Below are 19,341 nucleotides of genomic sequence, written 5' to 3'. Positions count from 1 at the left end.
AACCACAATTGCCAAACCATTATCGATTTTCAAGAGCAATCGGAACCCAAATAGTCGAAAAATCATTCGTATGGCGCTCGCACAACTTATCTGACAGCTATCTGCCATAGCCTTTTTGTGTCCCCGTGAGATAAGGCAATTGGCGCGAGGGTCACTATAAGGGTTCATTCAAATATTACGTAACGCTAAAGGGGGAGGGAGGGGGTGTAGCGCTGTGTTATGCTTCATACAAAATATCAAAATTTCCCATACAAATGTTGTTACGTGGGGGAGGGAGGGGGTCCAAAATGGTCAAATTTCGAGTTACGTAATATTTGAACGATCCCTAAAAAGCACAAACCATGGCCGATTCAGACGACGTTTGTCTCGCGTAGGTGTTAATCCGTACCGCCCGGTGGTTCGTCGGAGTTGGTTTGTTGGTTCGGGGATGAAGAAGTGTTCAGTGCTGTGCTTGCTGGGCCTGTTGGCTCTGGCGGGTGCAAAGTCGGCCGTGAAGCAGGATGATCACGACCATGATGTGCCGGAGTTGGACTGGTGGGAGGGTGGAGTGTTCTACCAGATCTATCCACGGTCGTTCAAGGACACCAACAACGACGGGGTAGGAGATATTGCTGGCATCATGGAGAAGTTGGATCACTTGGTGGATCTGGGTGTGACGGGAGTGTGGTTCAGTCCGCTGTTCAAGTCACCGATGAAGGACTTCGGGTACGATATTTCCGACTTTAAGGATGTGGATCCGACGTTCGGCTCGCTGGATGATTTGAAGGCACTGATCAAGAAGGCTAAGGAGTTGGGAATCAAGGTGACGAACATGAGTGGTTCAAGAAGGCTTTGGCTGATGATCCGGAGTACGTTGATTACTACGTGTGGCAGGACGGAAAGGCCGATGGAAGCCCACCGAATAACTGGGTAAGTTTGGGAAAATTGTGAAAAAAAAACGGAACAGTGGATTTGTGTTACTTTAAGTCGTGATGGAAGTTGATAGAAACAAGAAGATATGAAATCAGGCCAAACATTTCAATAGGTCCTATCTGCATTTGAGAGGCTCTCTTTGTTCACTTTCTCTTTCAATTATTCCAGTGTAATGGTACACTTTTCAACTATTTTTGCAGTACAAACCTAAAGACGATTGTTTTGACTATCGTTCAATGCAAGGAGACAATCACAATACAAATAAACAGCTGAGATATTAACCAAAGAGAGGGAAACAAAAGAGAGCCTCTATTCTGCAGATAGGACCTTTAGACATGTTTGGCCTGAAATGGTCTAGTGAACTCATAGGATTTATGTTTCAGTTCTAATTCCCGTCTTTGTAAGCACCGATCAATAATGATCGATTTTATTCTTGCACCTCGTCTAACGCCTCATGGACATTTTGGTAACAATTACTTATTTTTAAATTAGCTCCATACATACATACATACATACATACATTCATACATACATACATACATACATTTTTAAATTTGCTCCATACCATGTGAAAAATGTTGGAAAAGAACAACAATTACCTAAAAACAATAAGATTGAATAATTGTCCCTCGAATTTTGTTTCCGTCAAGTCCACGGCAAACCTCCCACGTGAATTTTACCAATTTGACCAAAAAATCGAAATCGAATTCGTAATCCATATCAAATCAATCAAAGTACGAATTAGCAGAAACCATATAAATTGAGATGAATGTAGCAGAATATTGACCAAAATATTTCAATTAATAATTTTGCCCACCAGATCATAATACGCCATCACAGTGCAACGAAGAAATCTGCGGTTGTGAAATACGATTTTTCGTATTCAAAAAATTGACGCACTCAATTACTTGCATCCTCTTTAAACGAAGACAACTGTCAACAAACATTTTACCGAAGGGTGATTCATTTCGTTGATCAGCTTTTGCATTATGCAGCAATGAAAACAAACTTTGAAGGTCCAAAGAGCTTTTGTGAGGTATGAATTCAAAGTCAATTCAATAAGTGAATCTGGCAAAGTGGAAATTGAACGGTGATGAAAAACAATTCCTTTAGCTGCTGTTCCAGCGCAGTTGCTTTCGGCAAACGAAATACGAGAGAAATTGTGAAGTCGTAAGTGGAGTGAAATTGAAACGTGAAATTTAGCGTTATATGCGATTTCCAGTGCTATGCTGGGGTGGTTATTGATAGTCTACATCTTTTTACTTCCATCTAATGAGCCATTAGCAAACGTAAGTTGGAATATATGTAATTATCGACTTTATTTCATCTGATATGACGGAAATCAACGCATATGACGAAGTAGATTTCTTCCCTAATACCTCAAACTTAAAAGAGTTTTGAAACATTTTCTGGTGCTATGTGTTGCTTCTGTCTCATCGCGAGAGAGCGAACGAATCCCGATCAGAGAGGTAATGAAAACCGAGCAAGGAAGAAGGAATCCGAAAAACAGTTGACAGAATATTTGTTTTGATTTCCAAGTTTTATTTTTAATTCTCAGAAAATCACTGAACTTGGCTCTGCAAGGTCAATGGGTTAAGGAGTATTGCATAACGCAACAAACACAAATCTATCACGTCATATAAATATGAATGTGATACGTAATTAGAACAAAAAATCAAGTATTCAGAACTTCGTCTTTCTTTGAGTGTTTCAAGAAAAATAAAACAGACATTTAAGCTCGAACAAAAATACGTTGGCAACATGTATAAAGGGTTTAAGGAGAAACTTCTGAGAATACAAACATGGCTGCCACAATGGCCGACTTGGTCCCCTACTCACGTTTTCAAGAGCAATCATGAAAATTCGTAAACAAATGCTCTCGATTTGTAAAAGCTGTCTCTTTTTGCAAGTGGGCAAAGCCAGGAAAAACAAGTGCGGCTTGGCTCGATGCTTTGTTCGTCAGATTTGTGCCTCTAAAGTTTGTATGAAAAATTGCAATGGGATTTCTTAAGTGTACCTCAACCCCGCCAACGAAGACTGCCCGACATATAAATTCGATTCGACCACTAAAATGCCAAATACGTCGAACACAAGAAACAAAAATGACAACATGACAATGTAAGTGATGGTATGCTAGCGCTACGCAACGGGAGCATATCGACATATTTTGATACGACCGTTACAAAGTTTTAAACAAGACAGAAAGAGATAAACGTCTGTTCTCTGTGATGATACTGCCTTGAACAACGGTTTGCTTGAATTGTTTTTTCGAACGAAGTGAGCTTCGTTAGATTTCAACCACCCCAAAATTGCACAACACTGCTTAACGGGTTTGAATATACTTATAGTTTACTAGCACATATGTTTAGTTTGTAAAAGTGAAAAGAGAACATCGGAACAGGAACTTGGGTTCCTGGGCTTATTTAGGTGAGTCACTGGGTCAGATTTTAATTAAAAGGGCTCTTTTGGTACATATCGTGTATTCCTTTATCATTCGCAATATAAGTCACTTTATTTCTGTCAAGCGTCAAACGTTATCTGTTGATATGATTATAAGTAGGATATCTCCCCAGAAGGTGTCTCTAAAGTAAACATCATTTCATTTACTGCAGCGGTAAATGCTAAATTTTAAAATGGTGATACATCCAGAAATTCCTCTTAAAGTTTCTACTGAATTAACCCTTGAATTCACCCAGAAGTTGCTAATGGAGTTTCTCATTGAATACCTTGATCCTGAAATTCTTTAGGAGTACTTCCAGAGATATTTCCAAGGATCTTTCTATCTTTCTACTAAAGTTGCTCCAGAAGATCTTGGAATAATTCCCACAAGAATTTCCCCTGGTGTTTCTCTAGGGTTTTCTAAGAAATTTCGGAGATTTTCATAATCTAAGAATTCTATTATTACCTTAAAAAGTTCTGCTGAGATTATAAGTACCACTCATTCCCATCCCTCCAAAATTCTCCAACAAGTCAACTATTCCTGCTCAGGGAGTATTCGTTAATTTTGCCAGAACATTTTAATGGTATTTTCTCTTAAGATTCCACCAGAACCTTCTTTTGTGGGCTTCGTGGCCGTGCGGTAACCGGCGCCAGTCGTTTAGGCGTATTGTAAGCCATGGAGTGTGGGTTCGATTCCCACTCCAGTCGGAGAAAACTTTTCGTCGAACGGAAAATTCTTCATTGGGGCACTGGGTACCATGGACTTATCCACCGATGAATCGAATTCATCGCGGCCCGAGAATTTTGACACTAGAGCGGGGTCTTTCCAATTAGAATTGGACGATTCTGATTGGAACAGACCCCGCTCTAGTGTCAAAATTCTCGGACCGCGATGAATTCGATTCATCGGTGGATAAGTCCATGGTACCCAGTGCCCCAATGAAGAATTTTCCGTTCGACGAAAAGTTTCGGTTCATCGGTGGATAAGTCCATATGTGTTCTCCGTTGTCTAGTGTTAATCTCTTCAATTTTTGGCTGAAGACGGTGATTTTTCCAGTGATTCATTCAGGTACGTCACCGGCAATTCTTCTTGAAATTCGTGCTAGGTTTTCTTCAGGAATATCTGATAAGACTACTTGCCGGCGCCCGTGGCACAATTGGCCACACTTTTGCTTCATAAGCAGATGGTCAAGGGTTGGATCGCAGCCCCGGCACTTTTGTCAGTTGCTCTTTCCCCCTGAGAGCAGCTGACTCTGACCATCTTCTGAGCCCATGGCTCAAACGGACCCGGATACTGTGATTTCGGGTGAAATTGATCAGTGGGGTGAAATTGATCGACGGGGTTAATGAACGATGAGTTTACAATATGTTTTACAGCTAGTATGTCACATATTTCTGAATAAAATTCAATATTTTCTGAAAATGCGAGTAATGCGAACTTCAAAGACACTTTCAAATTTTTGTTACCGTGGCTTTATTGCACATGTAATGATCATTTGAATGAATGCTTTTAGCTGCCAAGTATTCGGTAAACACGATTTCGTCATCAAAAATTCAATAAATATTCACATATATATGCATAAAATCGAACTTTTCCGGAAGTAATCACATACAGTCTAGACTCCTACTACACGGTCGGTTCGTGGGTGCAGTAGGAATCCGTGTTGTGGGAATCACAGAGCTTATGGGATTTCGCCTAATTGGGGGTGTGAGCGAATATCTCAGGCGTATTACAAGATAGCACCATACTTTCTTCGGCAAAGCTGTAGTACTAGAATAGATCTACCACACAATGCCAACTATCATCCAATTAGTTGGCAATTTAGCCGATAGAGGCGCTATGTAGAAGTGGTTGCTATGTACACTCGCCAGTAGAAGTACTCATAAGTTATCACATGCGATATCTCAAGATCTACTTTATTTGGAACAATGCTGTCTTCGGCAAAGTTGTTCAGTAGGTGAAAAGCAATCTGGTGATTCAACAATTAGTTTGTGATTTCGCCGCTAGGTGGCGCTAGTCGTCAAGTAAAGCTTCAAACTTCTCTATCTGGAGATCCAGAGCAGATAGAAAAGTGTCGTCTTCGGCAAAGTTCTTCAGGAAGTCAAGAGCAATCTGGTGATTCAACAATTAGTTGGTGATTTCGCCGCTAGGTGGCGCTAGTCGTCGAGTAAAGTTTCAAATTTCTTTATCTGGAAATCCAGAGCAGATAGAAAAGTGTCGTCTTCGGCAAAGTTCTTCAGGAAGTCAAGAGCAACCTGGTGATTCAACAATTAGTTGGTGATTTCGCCGCTAGGTGGCGCTAGTTGTCAACTAAAATTTCAAACTCCGCTATCTCGAGATCCATAGCAGATAGAAAAGTGCTGTCTTCGACAAAGTTCTTCAGGAAGTTGAGAGCAATCTGGTGATTCAACAATTAGTTGGTGATTTCGCCGCTAGGTGGCGCTAGTCGTCAAGTAAAGCTTCAAACTTCTCTATCTGGAGATCCAGAGCAGATAGAAAAGTGTCGTCTTCGGCAAAGTTCTTCAGGAAGTTGAGAGCAATCTGGTGATTCAACAATTAGTTGGTGATTTCGCCGCTAGGTGGCGCTAGTCGTCAAGTAAAGTTTCAAACTTCTCTATTTGGAGATCCAGAGCAGATAGAAAAGTGTCGTCTTCGGCAAAGTTCTTCAGCAAGTCAAGAGCTGTCTGGTGATTCAATAATTAGTTGATGATTTCGCCGCTAGGTGGCGCTAGTTGTCAAGTCAAATTTCAGACTTCTTTACCTCGGGATCCAGAGCAGATAGAAAAGTGTTGTCTTCGGCAAAGTTCTTTAGAAAGTCAAGAGCAAACTCCAGATTTTCAACAATTAGTTGGTACTTTCACCGCTAGGTGGTGAAAGTTGGCTAGTATAGTTTAAGAATTCGCTATCTCGGACCCAGGGCAGATAGAAGAGTGTCTTTAATGTATACTAAAGAATTCCAACGTACGCAGAGTTTTCAGACAAAGGAAATCTTTTAATTTGTAAAAACGAAGTAGATTTGAACCAAATGCGTATAATTCATTGCAAAACTAGACAAACTAAATCAGTCATGTACCAGCAACAACCTGGCAAGACAGTTACAGTTAGACGAAACATTAGACCACAAGCGAAAAATTGGTTACCCCTGGAGATGACAAAAAAACCCAGTGTTGAAACGTCGGGCACATAAACCTCGTTTCCCTAAATCAAAAGACTGCGTAGCCGTGAATCGTAGATTAATCCGCCAGTCGATTCGCCAAAGATATAAAGAGAAAAAAAAAGAAATTTGTCTCAACTGGCAGTGTAGACTTTTTTAATTAAAATCATATTTTTTTTTGTTTGTATTAACGTGTATTTTAATTTAAATGCTAATTCTACACTTGTATTTTTATCTAACTTTATCTAGCTTATACATATGTTATTCTAGCTTATATATTTATCTAGCTTCATCTAGCTTATACAGTCAAACCTCAATGAATCGATATCGAAGGGACCATCGACTCATGGGAATATCGACTCATGGAACATTTTTCAAAAACTCATTTATTTATTTAGTTAACATCAAATTCATGATAATACTATAACTATTTTGTAATAATAGGAAATATGATTGCCTGTTGATCACAGAATTTTAATCAGGGATAATTCCGTGGTATAGGGTGCGACAATATTCAAAATTCTACGAAGTTGCATAACAAACCAAACTCATACTCCAGAAGAGCTAGCACACTGGATATTATGACGTCCGGAATTGAAATTTGGCTGTTTTCTGGTTCGATTGCATGTAATCACATAGTGGAACTTACGTATTTTCAGCAGTTTTGTTCTCTTCGTCATGGTTTTTTTTTCTAAACTTGTTGAACTCAGAATTGGCCTCAAATCATTTCCAACCAAGCTGAGTTATATGCCCAAATTTTGGGCAATTTGGCGACAACAGGGGATCTTTGTTGTTTGGGATCCTGAGAATCTCTGACTGACCAAAACAACGCCGTAAGATGTACCGTGATACGTGGGTTACCGTTGATTCCGACTATCTTAATCAATGTACCTGTGCTAGCATTTCCGGTTGAGCAAGTCATCCGGTTTTCATCGCCCTCAGCATCGAGCAATGAATTGATTCCTTTTAATGTAATTTTTGTACCATACAAAAACTTTTCTAGCATTTTCAGCCTGAGAACTCCGATTCTGCCTTTGTCCAGACCAGGAACTTGGGGACAAGACTGGTTCTCTCCAGGATCACACATTACTCCCGGGGTCGACCAGTTTCTCTTTGAATCAGTTATTTTCCGGAATGGTCAGTAAACTTCAGAATTTAATTGAACCCAATGCGAAAATATTCACCGGAAATCAAAACTTCACGCACCGTACTTCAATCAGTTGTGGTCTTGAAAGTGTCATTGAGCAAAGTAATCATGGAAAATATCGACTCATGGAACATCGACTCATGGAGGTTCGACTGTATCTTCGCACTTAAGCGAATATTGTAATTTTTTACATTTCATTACCAATTTTAGGGGATTTTTCAATTATCCTAGCGAAATCACCAATTACCTGTTGAATCATCAGGTGTTGACTTCCTGAAATTTTTTCCGAAGATGACCTACTTCTATCTGCTCTGAATCCTGAGTTAGAGAAGTTTTAAACATTACTTGACAACTTGCGCCACCTAGCGGCAAAATTGTCAACTTAATTTTGAATCACCAGATAGCTCTTGACTTCCTGAAGAACTTTGCCCAAGACAACACTTTTCTATCTGCTCTGGATTTCGTGATAGCAGAGTTTGAAGCTTTACTTGACAACTAGCGCCACCTAGCGAAATCACAAACTAATTGTTGAATCACCAGATTGCTCTTGAATTTATTTATTTATTTATTTATTCACTTCTTACAACTTATAACAGCACAAATGATCTTCTAATGATTTTCAAAGTATGTATGTTACAACTAATGCCAATGAACAGTTACATATTAGATTTAAAGAAAGTGCTGGTTCTTTGCCTAGAGTAAAGACACACTTGAGGATCGAGAATATTAGAAAAAACACTCTAAATAAGGTGGAGGATTGTTTAACAACTTATAGGTTTGAATGCATAATCTAATAAAAATCGAATAAGAAGAATTGTTTAGTTTTAAGTAATTGTAAATTAGTATTAAGTAGTTCAGTCTGTACGATTTTTTTTCAAGACAGTGAATAATAATAATAATATTAAATTTAAAGTGGTCCGTTAAGCTACATCCAAGTATTGCATTTTTGTAATTCGAAATATGGTCATACTTTTTCAAATTGCATACATATCTGGTGACAAAATTGAATGCTAGATTTAATTTAATTAAACCATCAAAAGACCAAGGTTTTTAACTACTTTTGTGTATTTAATCAACTCATTCGTTCTTGACTTTCTGTAGAACTTTGCCGAAGACGGCACTTTTCTATTGTCTCTCGAGATAGCGAAGTTTGAAGCTTTACTTGACACCTAGCGCCACCTACCGGCGAAATCATCAACTTATTGTTGAATCACCAGATAGCTCTTGACTTCCTGGAGAACTTTGCCGAAGACGACGCTTTTCTATCTGCTCTGGGTTTCCAGATAGAGAAGTTTGAAGCTTTATTTGACAACTAGCGCCACCTAGTGGCGAAATAACAAACTAGTTGTTGAATCACCAGATAGCTCGTGACTTCCTGAAGAACTTTGTCGAAGACGACACTTTTCTATCTGCTGTGGATCTCCAGATAGAGAAGTTTGAAACTTTACTTGACGACTAGCGCCACCTAGCGGCGAAATCACCAACTAATTGTTGAATCACAAGATAGCTCTTGACTTCCTGAAGAGCTTTGCCGAAGACGACATTTTTCTATCTGCTCTGGATCTCCAGATAGAGAAGTTTGAAACTTTACTTGACGACTAGCGCCACCTAGCGGCGAAATCACCAACTATTGTTGAATCACCAGATAGCTCGTGACTTCCTGAAGAACTTTGCCGAAGACGACACTTGTCTATCTGCTCTGGATCTCCAGATAGAGAAGTTTGAAGCTTTACTTGACAACTAGCGCCACCTAGCGGCGAAATCATCAACTAATGGATGAATCACCAGATAGCTCTTGACTTCCTGAAGAACTTTGCCGAAGACGACACTTGTCTATCTGCTCTGGATCTCCAGATAGAGAAGTTTGAAGCTTTACTTGACAACTAGCGCCACCTACCGGCGAAATCATCAACTAATTGTTGAATCACCAGATAGCTCTTGACTTCCTGAAGAACTTTGTCGAAGACGGCACTTTTCTATCTGTTATGGATCTCGAGATAGCGGAGTTTGAAATTTTAGTTGACAACTAGCGCCACCTAGCGGCGAAATCACCAACTAATTGTTGAATCACCAGATTGCTCTTGACTTCCTGAAGAACTTTGCCGAAGACGACACTTTTCTATCTGCTCTGGATCTCCAGATAAAGAAATTTGAAACTATACTCGACGACTAGCGCCACCTAGCGGCGAAATCACCAACTAATTGTTGAATCACGAGATTGCTCTTGACTTCCTGAAGAACTTTGTCGAAGACGGCACTTTTCTATCTGCTATGGATCTCGAGATAGCGGAGTTTGAAATTTTAGTTAACAACTAGCGCCACCTAGCGGCGAAATCACATACTAATTGTTGAATCACCAGATAGCTCTTGACTTGCTGAAGAACTTTGCCGAAGACGACAGTTTTCTATCTGCTCTGGATCTCCAGATAGAGAAGTTTGAAACTTTACTTGACGACTAGCGCCACCTAGCGGCGAAATCACCAACTTATTGTTGAATCACCAGATAGCTCTTGACTTCCTGAAGAACTTTGCCGAAGACGACATTTTTCTATCTGCTCTGGATCTCCAGATAGAGAAGTTTGAAACTTTACTTGACGACTAGCGCCACCTAGTGGCGAAATCACATACTAATTGTTGAATCAGCAGATTGTTTTTAACCTACTGAACAACTTTGCCGAAGACAGCATTGTTCCAAATAAAGTAGATCTTGAGATATCGCATGTGATAACTTATGAGTACTTCTACTGGCGAGTGTACATAGCAACCACTTCTACATAGCGCCTCTATCGGCCAAATTGCCAAATAATTGGATGATAGTTCGCATTGTGTGGTAGATCTATTCTAGTACTACAACTTTGCCGAAGAAAGTATGGTTCTATCTTGTAATACGCCTGAGATATTCGCTCACACCCCCAATTAGGTGAAATCCCATAAGCTCTGTGATTCCCACAACACGGTCTGCCGTGTAATAGGAATCCGTGTAATAGGTGACCGTGTAGACGGAAGCCGTGTAGTAGGAGTCTAGACTGTATTTATTGAGGAAATTGCATACTTTCAGGCGGTTTCCATGGATTTAAATAAACCTTATGAACTTTAAACTTAAATAATAAAAAAAGAAAACTTGTAGAAATTATGCGTAGCTTTTCACTTTCTGGGATGGTTAATTTAGATGGATTTTCAGCACTTACAAAGGCATTTCATTTACTGATCAATTTTAACCCGAAAACAAAATTATTGATTTTTGATTTCTAATAATATTTATTGCAACAAAATGGTTTGCAGTAAAAGTTTCAACCTCGTTGACTGATGAGAACCGTGGTCGTACTTGTTTTATAGCATTGAGTTTGGCCATATCGATAACTATTCAAAAATAAGACGCCAAAAACTGTGAAAAGTGATCAATTTCACCCGAAACCACGGTACTTGGACATTGGCAAACGGCAACTCATAATGAATTCCCAATCGGGCTGGAAAAAGGAACATCAACACCAACATCCTTGTGCTCATCATTCTACTATGATAGGGTAGAAAGAGAAAGCAGCGCAACGGCAACCAGTTCGATATAGTAGAATTAGAATAGGCGCTGTACAATAAAGTGTACAGCCAATTGGAATCGCCCACGCAGTGCCCTAGTGGACAAAACAGCTGTAAATTAGGTTAAGTGATTGAAGAATAAAACTGATCCCACTACATTTTTTTTCTGAGACTGCTGCTGAGATTCTTGTTTGGATTTATCCAGGAATCATTGCTTGATTTTTTTCTGGAATACTTCCTGGGATGCCTCTAGGAATGTTTTCAATGGATTTTTAATGATTCCTTCACGAATTCCCCTGAGATTTTTCCACGAATTCTCGATGTGATTGCTCTAAAAATTCAACTAGAATTTCTCCAGTTATTTGTGCTAGAATTCTTCCAGAAATTCCTACTGGGATTTCATCAGGGATTTCATCAGAAACTCCTTATGTGATTATTTCATTAATTCCTTAAGAAATTTTACTAGGAATACATTTACATATTTCGGTAGAAATTTCTACGTGGATATATCACTGGATATTCTTAATTTGTCGCCAGAAAGATCACCAAAAACTTAATAAGGAATTAATTTAGGGATTCCGTCAAGAGATCTTCTGGGGATTTCTCCAGGTGTTCGTCCAGTAATTTCTCAAGAAAATCCTCCAGGGATTTTAATAGTTTTCTGAAGCGATTTTTTACAGGATTTCCTCTAAGACTAGCAGACTGGCGTTATCACCCAGACTACCAGGAGTGGTATACACGCTGTACATCGTATATGTAAATCAGTATTTTAAGTCACTATCACATACAGGGGATAGACAAAATGATCGGGACAGGCAAAATTTTCACTTTACAAAAAATGTTCAACTAGCTGTAACTTTTCGAAAAGTTCATCGAATATTCTCAAATTTTTACTGTAAGTTCTTCAACTAGTTGTGTATCAGTGGACAAAATTTGGAAAATATCGGGCAATTCTTCACGAAGTTATAAAGATTTTTGTAAAAGATAAAATTATCCGATAGCCAGCTTTGAGCTGTTATACCTCCGGATTCAATGAACCGATTGCAATGAAATTTTGACCATTCATGACTTATATAATGAACTGTGGAAAACATTTGACTTAACTTGCAATTTTTAACAAGCGAAAAAGTTATAGCGATTTAATTTTTTTCACGATTTTTTACTGAATTGGTCTATTTTTATTATGCATCCCATTACTTTTTCAATTTATTGGCGGCTATGTTGTTACTTTCCTCAATTAGAGGGAAACTAAATGAACTATAATTTGCATGTTGAATTTTGAAACGATGTTGATGTTTTGGATAATTTGGTGTTTTATTAGAAAAATAATCTAATCGTTATAATTTTCTTCCGTGTTAAGAATAATAAGTTAAGGCAATGGTTTTTCATAGCTCATTATATAAGTCATTAATGGTCAAAATTTCATTACATTCGGTTAATTGAATCCGGAGATATAACAGCTCAAAGTTGGCTATCGGATAATTTTACCATTTTCAAAAATCTTTATAACTTCGTGAAGAATTGTTCGATTTTTTCCAAATTTTGTCCACTGATACACAACTAGTTGAAGAACTTACAGTAAAAATTTGAAATATTTGAAGCACTTTTCGAATAGTTACAGTTAATTAAACATTTTTTGAAAAGTGAAAATTTTGCCTGTCCCGATCATTTTGTCTATCCCCTGTATGTGTACGGCGGAGAAGCGATTTTCATCGCATATGATCAGCGTTGAAATAGTTATTTATGCAACAAGTTGCAAAATGATGATTTTTTCAGCACGAGTCGTACATTTATCCAACGAGGCTTGCCGAGTTGGATAAATACGACAAGTGCTGAAAAAATCGAGTTTTGCAACGCGTTGCATACAACATTTTTTGCAATTATGAAAAATACCCTTAGTACGATCATTTCTAACTGCTCAAGTGCTCAGACAGGTCTCAGCTAAAACCACGTGCAGGCATCCATGCGCGCAAGTCCATTTTTCTCAATCAGGTAGGCTATGTTAATAAGTGTCACAACTACTCGGAGTCACGTCGTCAACGTCGCGTTTTTTGTGCTGCTGCTTCTAACTCTACGTCTGTTTGGCTGATCAAATCAGAATTAGAATCGCTTCTATTCATGTTCGATCTGCCGAACAGACATAGGAGCAGCCATTAAATAGACAAATTTACACGGAAGAACATTAGTGCTTGAGGAAACTTGGAAAAGTGTACCATTGTAAAGGTGCGGAAAAGTAGTACTTTTCGGCACTCTTAAAAGTGCCGAAAAGTACTACTTTTCGGCACTCTTGAGCTAGTCACAAAAAGTAGGCCATTTCTGCACAGTTCCGGCAATTGAAAAGTGCAATCTTATGACACGTAATTGCAAAAATGTTATTTCGACATACCTAAATTCAACCACCTGCAGCTCATTTCAGAAGCTGAACCTGAGAATACGGCATATGAAGAACTTTTGCGGCTAGACCAGTTCTACAAGATAGTCACGGAAAACAGCTCTTTTCAGAATATTTAAGGTAAATGTCACGCACTTCCTTCGAAAAATGACAATGATATTCATGGTGAATATCAATCGGCATTTTTCGAAGGTTTCCGTGACATTTACTTTAAATATTCGAAAATGAGCTGTTTTTCCGTGAATTTCTCGTAAAACTGGTCTAGCGGCACAAGTATTTCATATACCAAATTCTCAGGTTCAACTTTTAAAATGAGCTGTAGGTGATTGAGTTTAGGTATGTCGAAATGAAATTTTCAGGACTGCATATGATGTTATTAGTTGAGCTTATTTGCGATGTATCTGATACAGTCATATAAGAATGCAAATAAACTTTTATAAGGTATAGCTACATCTTAGTAAACGGTATTCTAATGTTTTATTGTAATGAACTTTCCTTATCCGAAAACGCGTGCGAGTGAACTCGTAAAGTGTCAATTGAATTCGCGTATTGCGATGATACTCCGCTTGGTAGTGGTGAGTTCAATGTCTATTTGCGAATCTACTGAATAAAATCTACAATTCCTTGAATTTTTTTCAACGGGTATGAGGATAATTATTCTGGATCGTCTTGAAACCCTTCTGATCCGAATGATCACGATCACGATAATAATAGGAGAGAATAATTACTTGAGGCATCTCTGAAGAAGTTCAAGCAAGAATTTAATCAGATTTCCTGGAATAGTCATTGAAGGAATTGCTAGAGAAATTTCTACAGGTATGCTTAGAGGAATTAATGATGAAACTATTGGATAGTCAATCGTTTGGGAAATCACAGGAAGAGTTTTAATTGGAAACCTAGAATACCTTCAAGAATTCTTTTTTTATCCATTTATTTATTTTGTAGGCACTCACTGCGCTTGGGCCTCTACCGTGCCGATTACCATAGTTTATCTATATCTTTCCTAAGCTCCTACACTTTGATTCAGAGTCTATTTTTAGTTCTACTGACAATTGCTTGTTTCTCTATCTACCGCCTCGCAGTAGGTAGGAGAGAGATTTCGTGCTGTACTTGCGCTACTGTTGTGCTACAGCAGCGTGTGGTTCCAATACATTTCCATCCAGTCCATTGTGTGCGCCGCAGGTTCGTCTTGCCGTGAATCGTGTATCAGGCTTGTTGCCGTCGAAGAGGGTCAGTTGTCTCAGTCACCATCCAATGCTGAAGGAGGATGGATGTGCCCTCCGTGCGGCGTCTTTTGGTGGCTGGACGAAGTGTTTTTTTTTTTTTAAGGGGTTGGGAATTTCACCCATGACGATCCGCTTTACTAAGCGAAACTGCCCAGTAAACCACATATCGTATTAGGATGTGCATACAAAATTGTATTTTATTTCGTTCTAAATCAGAATCGCACAAATTGGTTTATTTTGTAAGTTGGAATGGCACGACTAATTGTATTAACATCATAACTGCGATTCGAAAACGACAATTCAATTTGGAAATAGAACGCGATGTAAATACCGTGATACAAAATCACTTCAAGTGGTAAAAATTGATAGCTCCTATATCAGAACGTAATCGTTACAGCCGAAATCGCAGTCACTTAGCGAAAATAATAACCCAATCGTACGGCGGCGATCAGCACCAAAGAAAATTTTGCGAGTTTCCCCACTGACTGGTGAGTAAGTTTGGGCCTGTTATAGCCAAAATTCAGCCTCCTACATACCTTTGGAAAAGATGTGCGATGCAGCGCAGCACACACGGTAGTCGGGCTGAAGAACATGATCCGGGTAGAAGTTAATTTCACATTCATCCAATTTAAACACCCGGTCTGCTGACGACGAATTCGTGTGTGGGAATCCCAAGCCTACCTTACCAGTCAATAGTGCGACCTCAACAAAACGTTGCTCTAGGATGTCCGATACACCTTGTGGGTTTTCCTTTTAGTTAATGGCCACTTAAATGATGCACTGGACCGGCACTGGACAACAACGGACGAGTAGTAAAATTATTTTCGCGACGACGGCGGCGGCTGCGGCGACGACGATGGCAAATGTGTACCGGCGATGTTGTGTTGACAACAGGACTTGCCGTAAATACCGCAATTCAAAATCATTGCATGTTGTATAACTGACAGATCATGATTGTTTGTATAATGCAAGTATGAAAGGCATCTGAGTGAATCGCAAAAACTTAGACAAATTGGCCACCCAGTATTTGTGAGCAAATACTAAGATAAGTGTCATGGGCAAGAAAGCTTTAATTTATATTGGTCTGAACTAGCACTCCACTCACGAGTGATTCGTTGGGGCAGTGGTATGGTATTAGACTATGGAGCACAAGGTTCTGTGTTCGAGTCCGGATTCTAATTTTATATTTTTTATTTACTTACGTATAATTGATATCGTATGTTAATTATTTGATGTCGTTTTGTGTCATCAATTTTGCAAATCGTTATAGTTATCAGAGGGAATCTAAAAGAGTCGTTGGGAGTACGTATATGGCCTCCACTTTGGTCCGTATATGGCGGTTTTGTGCACCATATACGATTGAATTGGATCTTATATTGTGATGTATAACACAAATTATACAGACCAAAATGTTTACTGGGTGTACCTCAATGCTACAGGTCCCGACCAAGAATTCTTCATGGGATTCCTAAATACAATTACAGCTCACATTCCTTCACAAATGTCTGCTGTGATTTCTCCAGAGTTTTTAACAGAAATAACTGTTGTGGTTCCAGCTGAAAAACAGTGACCTGGGTTAGAGACGATTTTCGTCAAAAATAGGGAAAACTATTGGGCAATGGAATAGGAGAAAACACATTCTAAGGGTCTGCTTACTAGAGAGCAGAGCACCTCTTTATTATGTATTTCATAGGTGAGGATTTTTTTTTTAATTTTTCATTGTTGAATTTATTGGCAGATTTTAGATGTGACATTTCTGACAGGTTTACTGAACCAGGTTTCCTATTCCACAAAAGTAAGATTATTTTTCATTTATCCATGTTCCTCCAACAGCAATCCGTTTTCCACACCGACGCGTGGACCAAACCGACCGGCAAGACCAAGTTCTATCTGCACCAGTTCGACAAGGGTCAACCAGACTTGAACTACGAAAACCCGAAGGTCAAGGCGGAGATGGAAGATATGCTCAACTTTTGGTTCGAATTAGAGGTGGATGGATTCCGCATCGATGCCATCAACCACGCGTACGAAGGCGAACGGTTCTTGGACGAGCCGATCATCGACCAGAACAAAGGCCTGTTCTACGAAAACATGGAACACATCTACACGATGAATCAGGTTCGTGTCTTTGAACAAATTTCAGGCAATCGATAACTTACTTAACTCTTTATCTCCCCAGGACAAATCATACCAACTGATCTACGATTGGCGCAAGGTGTTCGATCAGTGGTCGGAAAAGTCGGGCCACACCAAACTGATGATGACGGAGGCATACGCCGATCTGGAGCAGACCATGCGCTGGTACGGCGATGGCGAGCGTAACGGATCGCACTTCCCGTTCAACTTTGCCATGATCAACCAAATTTCGAGCAGTTCTAACGCTGCCGACTTCAAAGCAGTCGTCGATGGCTGGCTAGACAGCATGCCCAAGGGAGGCAACGCCAACTGGGTCCTAGGAAACCACGATCGTCCTCGCATTGCGTCCCGTTTCGGTAGCGACCGTGCTGCCAGCTTTGCCATCATGGAGATGACTCTGCCTGGTATTGCCGTAATCTACTACGGAGAGGAAATCGGTATGGAAGACTATCGTGACATCAGCTTCGAGGACACCCAGGATCCTCAGGCTGCCAATACCAATCCGGAAATTTACCAGCTGTACACTCGCGATCCGGTCCGCACCCCTATGCAGTGGGACAATTCCTCGTACGCAGGCTTCACATCCAGTGTTGCCGAGAAGACCTGGTTGCCAGTTCATCCCAACTATCTGGAGTTGAATCTGGAAGCACAAAAGGAAAACCCGAAGAGTCTTTACAAGCTGTATCAGAAGCTGATTCAGCTCCGCAAAGATCACACTTTCAAGTACGGCAGCTTTGAGTCCAAGGCTCTGGTCAACAACGTTTTCGGTTTCACGAGAAAACTGGATGACCACAAGACGTACGCCGTCGTGGTCAACATGAACTCGATGGAGGCTCAACTTAACATGAAGCACCTGGATGAAAAGGTCCAGAGACTGAAGGTGGTTCTCAGCACTCCCGAGTCCAAGTACGCTGTGGACGAAGAGATTACCAACGTTGAGTATCTGACACTGGACCGATACGACGCGGTGGTGTTTGAGATGAGTGGCAGTGCTGCCATCACTGGATCGTTGACGTTGCTGTTGGCGGCGGTGCTGAGGTTTCTGTTCTAGGTTGATCTCAGAGGATTGAGGTGTTTATTTTTAGTTTGCGTCGGTGATTTTTAGCTATTATTTTGAAAAATATATTTTTTTGTTCGGTACTTGGGCTTGAATTTTATTGTCAATGAGTTGAAAGATACGCGTTAAGACAGGGCTCTGGCGTAATAGACCTTTTTTCCTGTGCTACTCGTGGGATTCAAACATGAGTAAGTAGTAATAAATCAAATCAAACTGAAGCGGGTTGGCTATGTCTCCGTTGAGGAAAGCAAATGTAGGAGTAGGGAGCCTGTGCACGTAGTGCCAGCGTTGGCAGTCCAATTCCCTCCCCGGGTAGTTTGTTGGGTGAGGTATTGGACGGAGCGTGGTTAACGAGGACCAAAAACAAGAATCGAGATGGGCTCTCTGCGACGGAGGTGACTTTTCATCCACGAAGTCTAAAATTCGAAAGAACCTCATGCAGGTCCTTATAAAAATTCGAAGATCAATGATGGTGACCAGGCAGAACCCATGAAGAGAAAAATTACGATGTCTACCCAGACGAAGGCCTTCGCTTTCGCGTGAAGCCAAAAATGTGTAGCGGTGTAATGCAGCCATCAGGTGAGGAGCTACCAGGAGGCGCTCACGAGACTAGGCGGCTGTTAACCTCGAAGGTCCGTAGTAAAGCCGATTTGTCGAATCCCAGCCAGGCGTCTCGGAAAGATGGAAAGGGTGAACCTGAAGAGGCTGGCCCGTCCCGGATCGAAGAGAAAAGGGGTTGCGACCACTGATTGGAACTCAAGAATCATAAGATAGGGCTGGTCAATAGGACGACGCCCCTTGAGTTAGAGCGGAAGAAGAAAAGAAAGAAACCGTAAGCATGAGCGTTAGAGCACCAAGCCTACAGAACGTAGGAGAGGACCCAGGCGAAATGATCCTTGAGCTCAAGCGTGAGGAACGCAAGGGCGCCATCTACAAATGTGGTGGAAGACGAAGAGCTCCTTGGTGAGGGCGTTGGGGTGAGGGCTCCTACAGCGGAGGCGAATCTGAATGTTAAAAACCTAGACGAGATCACTAACGCAGAAGAGCTCGCCATGGCACTGTGGCAATAGTGCGAGATGCAGGTGGACACCGCAGTCGTTAGGCTACGGTAAGGCCGTACGGCGGATCCACGGCGGCCAGAGAAAAAAAAGGCAGTGCCTGTTTCAGTCTGGCAAAATTTACGTGTGTGGAGATTAAGTTAGATATTGTTATTGTAATAATTTTGTAATACATTTTAGTTCTAAGTATTGCATCAAAAACCCTGAGCCGCTCTAAAAGTTTTGGTTTCCTTTCGACTCTCTCTCTTTTCTTGGCGTAACGTCCTCATTGGGACAAAGCCTGCT

General features: G+C 40.4%; 1 protein-coding gene and 1 pseudogene across 13 annotated transcripts in view; one reads left to right on the top strand and one right to left on the bottom strand.

Moving 5' to 3' along the window:
* Positions 1–19,341, bottom strand: part of LOC109418311 (dual specificity calcium/calmodulin-dependent 3',5'-cyclic nucleotide phosphodiesterase 1) — a 760,467-nt gene that overhangs the window by 293,697 nt on the left and 447,429 nt on the right. The window lies entirely within an intron of this gene.
* Positions 344–18,081, top strand: LOC115258848 (maltase 2-like; annotated as a pseudogene).

The sequence above is a fragment of the Aedes albopictus genome, chromosome 2 (genome assembly GCF_035046485.1).
Source record: "Aedes albopictus strain Foshan chromosome 2, AalbF5, whole genome shotgun sequence".
Lineage (NCBI taxonomy): Eukaryota > Metazoa > Arthropoda > Insecta > Diptera > Culicidae > Aedes > Aedes albopictus.
This window is presented reverse-complemented; position numbering and strand designations above follow the sequence as displayed.